The 6,998-nt window shown below is 31.7% G+C and overlaps 1 non-coding gene across 4 annotated transcripts; it reads right to left on the bottom strand.

Annotated features, from left to right (window-relative positions):
* Positions 1-3,684: 3,684 nt before the first annotated feature.
* On the bottom strand, positions 3,685-6,622 carry LOC107901558 (uncharacterized). Of its 4 annotated transcripts, XR_001685311.2 has the most exons (7): positions 5,929-6,622; positions 5,708-5,818; positions 5,473-5,570; positions 5,258-5,315; positions 4,685-4,778; positions 4,189-4,259; positions 3,685-4,068 (listed from the first exon to the last, which is right to left on the bottom strand). It is a non-coding gene; the product is annotated as an uncharacterized protein (transcript). The 4 variants fall into 4 exon arrangements; XR_001685309.2 differs by having other exon boundaries at positions 5,708-6,622; XR_005914595.1 differs by lacking the exon at positions 4,189-4,259.
* Positions 6,623-6,998: the final 376 nt, after the last annotated feature.

The following is a 6,998-nucleotide window of genomic DNA, read 5'->3' as shown; positions in this document are numbered from 1 at the left end:
CCTTTGTCCAAAAATCAACTTACCCACATCTCTATCAACCAACCCACTTTGAGGTTTAGCTACTCATGTTGAAAATAGAGAGGATGAACATGGAAATTAAAAGAAAAATAGCCATTAAATTAAAGCTTAAGAAAAATATAAAAATTGAGATTTTTATGCAAGAAAACTTAAAGAAAATGAAACTAAAAATATTCAAAAAGAAAATATAAAGTAATAAATATGAAAGGAACAAACTTTAACTAATTTAAAGTAAAAGAAACTAAAATACATTAAACTAAAGCTAAAAATGTCTTGCAACCAAGGTACAGGGACTAGAAGTGTAAATAAACCTATGTTACAGTGATAACTAACTTAACTAACCCTAAGGACATCAAGAACAAGAACTAAATGCAGAAAAATAAACTCTAAACTAAGAAATAAGAGAAAATGAAAACCCTAGAAAAAGTACTGAAAAACTAAGAGAAAACCTAGAGAAAACTAAACCGAAAATTAAGCTAATATGTGTCTCTCTTCTTCTTAGCCTATTTTGGTTGTAGGCTGTCATCTAATGAGTTTTCTTTTCAAAAAATGCCCCTACATGAGCCTTGGGTGGTTGGTGGACCGAGTGGATAAAGACTACCATTTTTGTCCAATTTTGTCTCCCTAATGATGTCAATGTCACGATACTTAAAAGAGGATATCGAAATACCCCGAGCAATGTCGAACCTTAGGGCCTTCCTGGAAAGGTGGATATCGCAATATCTAAAGAGGATATGACGATACCACTAAAGGGTGTCTCCAATCTTCCATACTATTGGAGGTGATTCCATGGTGTGGTTATTGTGATACATTTGCCTCCGGTGTCATTCTTGCTCATTTTTAACCTGTAGCATGTCCCTACACCACCTAATCACATGTTAGGCCTCCTAATAGCTTTATTGGCCAAATTGGGTCACAAAATAGGCAAAAATGAGATATTTTTACTTATTAACTGAAAATCCAAAAACAACGAAAAACTATGTAAAAGACTCTATTTTGTTCGAGAATAAGCTCATTAAGTATACTGAGAAGGACTAATTTGCCACATCAATTTGTGGTAGATCAATGGATATGCACTATTTTCCAAACTTCACCTCCACTATCCATTGGCAATACAAATCCCCATTCGTGAATAGTGGTCTTCCTTTTTAAAAAAATTTGAGATGTGTATCGAGCTCGCTATTTTTTAGGTTTGAGAAATTATTGACGACAAACGATTCATCGCACGGCATTCCGTGAGCATGTTTGGTGGCCATTGCAACAAAACAAGTTTATTTCCTTTACAATGCACCAATAACAGTGAATATAAAGGTTGTAAAACAAAATTAAGTTGAAGTTTAGAAACAATAACATCTTAAATCACCGTTGTGGGGTTATCAAAATGTCTTTTGATGTATGTAACCACGTGGCAAGCCACAACAGTGAAGAACAAGTACCACTTAAGGAGAGTTAAAAGTTGGGTGTGAAAGACGGAAAAACTATGAGGAAAGATATTTTGGTGTGCTTTGGGGTTGGTAAGTGTCTAAGGGTACCTTAGAAGTGTATTTAATGGGTTTAATCAGGTTTCTGGGCTAAATCGGCGTGATTTGTAAAAGGAAAGTCGATTGATTGCATTCAAATCTATAAGAAATGATAGAGATTCGACATGGTGTCGCGACACCCAGACTCAATGTCGCGACACTGTACTTCAAATTCTCAAGGATTTTATTTAGATGTTTAATGTCAAAACGTTGGTTTTCGGTGTCGCGACACAGGTTTTCTAATTTGGATTTTTAAGCTTCAAAGTGACATTTCATGAAACTGTAGGTTAGTGTCGCGACATCGCTCTACTTTCAGCAATGTTGAAGTATTCAAACTAAGGTGTCGCGACACAGTCCTGGTGGAACGATGGAAATGGGCTAGTGTGCACAATCGCAACAAGTAATAAAGTGACAAGTAAATGTCCAGTTATCGTACCCACATGGACTATTTAAGAAAATTATTTATGAAATGAAATTAAAACACTTTGGTGATTAAAAATATTTTGATTTTGAGTAAATGATTAAAAACTAAAATTTAACTAAGTAAAATAAAATAGAATAAAAACAAAAGTTTCAATGCATGATATTAAAAGATGGTTTTAATCAAGATGATATAATTGTGTTAGATCAATTACATTTCTTAACTTAATATTACTAAAACAATGTTCATGTTGTTACGAATAAATTCACAGTAACTTGGCAATTTGTTAACTATAGCACATACTAACTTACTAAATTAACTAATCTCTTGAACATATCACTATGCCAATTCAAACAATTAATCAATTTAAATAAGCAAGTAAAAGATTAAGTGCGGTAGCGATATATTCCTACATTGAAACAATATAATCACAATAATCTTGCAAGTTATGTAAGGATAATATACCATTTAATACTTTTGCTAATTTAACCCCCAGCTACCTTAGAAGATTAAGAGCCAGTTCTTTATTGCTTTTGAGAAGTGCTTTTGAGAAATGCTTTTCAAAAGTGCTTTTGAGAAGTGTTTTTGAGAAATTTGAGTGTTTGGTATTACTGTCAAAAAGTACTTTTGAAGAATAAAATGTCCATTTTAGACATGAGATTATAAAGTAACAAATATGTATTTAAATAATGTTCAAATTAGTTAATATTATGATATTTTAGCAAAAATATAAAAAAATAATTTATTATAACTTATTGTTAATATTTAAATATATAATATTAATTTTAAATATTTCTGAGTAATTAATATTAATTATTTATAAAATTTAATTAGAATATATAAACTATATTTAAATATTTAAATATAAAAATTATTTTTTAATTTTAATTAATGCTTTTAACACATTTGTATTATTTTAATTTAAAATTTATTTGAATATATAACTCATATTATATACTAACATAACATAGAAAACATAAACCTAATGAATTAAAATATTACATATATTTGGATTAAAGTTTTAAAAAAGGATTATATTTATATACTAAATATAAATACTAAAAATTTTACAATAGTATTTACAACTTAAAGTGAATTCATTAAACTAGAAGCTATAGCATCTCTTGTTAATTCCATTTCAAAACCACTCGAATTGTTTGATTCACCGTCATTAACCCTAGATTATATTCTAGATCCAAATCAAACAAAGGAATGCAGTTTAAGACATCAACAATTGAAATGCATTGATCTATGATTAGAGTTATTTGCTATGGACAAAACTTCAATGCTACAGACCTGAAATCGCTGATTGTTTTTACATTGGACATTTCTTCAGAAGCAGCAACATCGTGTCCTGATTTTTGTTCGCTCAAACACTGTATTGAGTTTTTAATCAGCTTCTCCAACTCATCTTGTACTTCTCTCAACTCTGTTCTAAGATCTCTAACTATATCCTCAGCTTCCCCTAGTTGTGCTTCGAGCTCCTCAATTCTTTTCTGTTGATTCAAAGACATCATCTCTGCTTCATTAACTTACAATCATGGAGCAGACAACAAATACTGTAGTTTTAAGCATTGGCTCAATTGGACCAACTATTTGTTTTCCATAGATAACCTTGAAAGCACACATTTACAAGGGTATGGCCTTGAAATACAAGGGAACATTTATAGAAGTTCAAGCTTATAAGATATGATGGATCACAAGATAACAAAATGATCTGTAATATAAGATACAAAATAAACAATCTTGATTATCTGCTTCAATCTTATGCGCATATACCAGTAAATTTTCATGAATGAATACATTAGTCTCAGAACATCAACAATTGATGCACAAACGAACAAAACATCAACAATTGAAATAGCCTCACTTTAACAGAACATATTTTGTTTAAATCTAAACTTTAGGATAATAACAATAGTTTAATTTTTGGTGCAAATCTTAGTAAATTCAACAAAAGAAACTAAAAATGGTAAAACACTTGCAATTTGGCATGAGAATCACACAAAGCTGATTGCCGCAGATCAATGAGGCGAATTGAGCCCTTTGAACTACTATATGCTAGCATATTACAGTGGGCAGGGTGAAACTCTGCTGATGTTATAACCTCTGCAATGATAGACATTACAATAACCATTACTTTTGCAAATATATTGAACAGCACTGAACTTGCATATGCTTTAAGAAGTGAAAGTAGCAAGCAAAAGCACCAAAATAGAAAAGGCTTACCAGTTAGATTGCTAATTTCCAAGTTCCAAAGAATAATGAGGAACTGTAAAGGTTATTAAAGCTACCTAAAACTGCACAAGATTTTCAGCGAGTGTGTTCTTATCAGGATGATATAAGCACATTGAATTAATTCAACAGGAGACTAGTGTTAGTGATATTGTCATCCCTTTGTAAACACCACCATAAATGGTCAGAAATTACTTTTAAGCAAGAACATTAGTTGATCATTCCAGGATTAAAGAAAAGTTAACACAAATAGACCAACTCAGCAAACATAGAATGTAAAATCTCATGTTAGCAAACAAAACATGTTCTGGCAATATGACGAAATAAATTAGATGGTAACCTGATCAAACTGAACTCAACTACACTTTAAACTTTAAAAATATAGTATAATGTCACACAGGACACCTTATTGCAAAAATTCAGACACAGAATAAGAGACAGTAGGTATTGATTAACATAAAAGGATGAAATAAAGAGAAAGGCTACACACCACTTTCATAAATGGTGACTGGAAGATCTTTTTACGTGGGATTGATTGCAGGATTGAGAAGCACATAGAGAGGACTTTCATTAATATCCATCAACTGTAACAATGAACAAGGAGAAACAATTATCAAAAGGAGAGGCAACCAAGTGTTACAACATTATAGTTCCATTGTAGAAATAAGTCATAAATAGAAGTGGAAAAGCAGACCTAATCCATTTCTTCATGATCATCACCATATCAATCAAATATTTAATAATAAGCAACACAATCAAATATGCATCGAAACAGAAATTACAAAGTAATTATCTATATATAACTGTGAGAGGATGGTTAACAAATCATACGGCTCTATGAATGTGCATATCGGATTCCTGGGCGTCGCTCCCAGTGGAGTACCATCCAAGTATATAAAAATGGGGGAAAACCTTCTTATCCAGCATATATTGCCATATGATAAACACAATACATATACTCACGAGATTGAACCATAGCTAAACCGAGACAAGCAGAACTCATCCATCTTCTAATGCAGACAAAAATTAGATAAAACATAAAATGAGGTTTGAGACCACTTACCGTTTTTGAATTTCGGTTCCAAAATCAAATTTCACAGTTTAAACCAAAGAAGAACTAGCTGGAAAACAAACAGAAAAATAATAAGTTGCCAATTAACTGTAAAAAACGAAAAGAAATGAAAGGAAACAAGAGAAGTTGGTGAATACATCAATGGCAGCAGATCTTGATCTTTCACAAGAAGGAATTTTTAAAGAACTTAGTGAATTGGTGGATACCTTTTGTTTCCTTGACGATGATGATTTGGAGTTCATCAGAAAATCATTTGAATTCACGAAATTTTCCATGATTGAAGGCTGGTCAACGGAGTTGCAGACTGAGATTGAGTTAAGAAAATTGGCCATTTGAAATCAAACCCAGAATTTTAAATTGAAAAGAGAAAAAATGAAAGGAATATTGAAACTCTTATCAATTTTCCTTCAATCCAAACACTAAATCCAAATTCAAACCCACCTCATACGAACTCAAAAAGCAACCAACTTTATTGTTTCCACCTCAAGATCAGATGATTTTCTTAGTCCGCAAATGATTAGTTTCGTTCACGAAACAGCCAAATAAATGGAACTTTTCAATCACAAATTGAGATTTGAGATTGAATAATGAGAAACATGTTAGGGTTGTGAATTGGGGAAGTGAAATTTCAGAAACAGAGAAAAATATTACGAATTACTTACCTTCTAGGAAGCTCCAAAGAACCAGAGAAGAGAAACTTTTTTGGGGGAAAAGACTGGTTAAAATTGGAAATTATCAGCCAAACAGAATTTTGGCCGATCAAAAGTTAAAATTTTTAACTTCTCCATCAGCCAAAAAGCACTTCTTTGATGGTGCAAAAAATTTTGAAACATGCACTGATTAAATATTATTTCAATTAATTACAATTTCAATACGATTAATAATTAATTCATTAGTTACCTAACAATTGTAATGCAAGAATAACATAATCATGGTTTTACTTAATCAAACAATTTATCAAGACCTATAACAACACAAACATAATTTTAATAAATTAAGTGGACGAATTGAAATCAACCTAACACTAATTAAATTCAATTCATCTTAATTAAATTAAGAATAACAACATAAAAAATATTCATAGACATGTTCATAACAATAATAATAAAAGTTGAAGGATATGACACTAGAATCAAATCTAGTGTTTCTCCGAAGTCTGACTAGTTTGCTCTGCTCTTCCTTTTATGCTCGTTCTTGCTTAACTAAGGCTTCTACAAGCACTTGAATGCTGCTACCCAAGGTGGTTGAAGGGCTCTTTTCCAAGAGGGAAATGGGCAAGGAAGGGACAAGAAAGAAAAATGAGAAATAAGAAGAGAAAGTGAGTGAAAGAGAAAGAGATGTGAGGAATGAGAGGTGTGTTGAGTTAATAGGTGAAGGGGGTATTTATAGGTAGGAGTGGCTGCTAAAAATAGCAAATAATTAGCAACCACATACTTTCCTTCGCTGGCCACATATGGAGCAAAGTTTGAATGTTTCAAACTTTGCTAAATTTAGCTTAGGACAAATCTTCAAAGGCACAAAAAGTAGAGGGGTTTGAATAGGATTTTAAGGAAACTTGAGGGATTTTTTGAAATTAATTTAATCATCTAAATAAGCTGACCTATTTAGCTTATTGGGTTGGTTTTGGGCTGCAAATTTTCTTATTGGATCAGTCTTCAATGCTTAGCACACTAGGCCACTTTCTCCTTTAGGCTTTGTATTGAATTTTAACCCAATTTAACTTGGATAAAAA

Source organism: Gossypium hirsutum, chromosome D06, assembly GCF_007990345.1.
Source record: "Gossypium hirsutum isolate 1008001.06 chromosome D06, Gossypium_hirsutum_v2.1, whole genome shotgun sequence".
NCBI classification, from domain to species: Eukaryota; Viridiplantae; Streptophyta; class Magnoliopsida; order Malvales; family Malvaceae; genus Gossypium; species Gossypium hirsutum.
The sequence above is the reverse complement of the archived record's forward strand: the minus strand, read 5'-3'. Positions and strand labels throughout refer to the sequence as shown.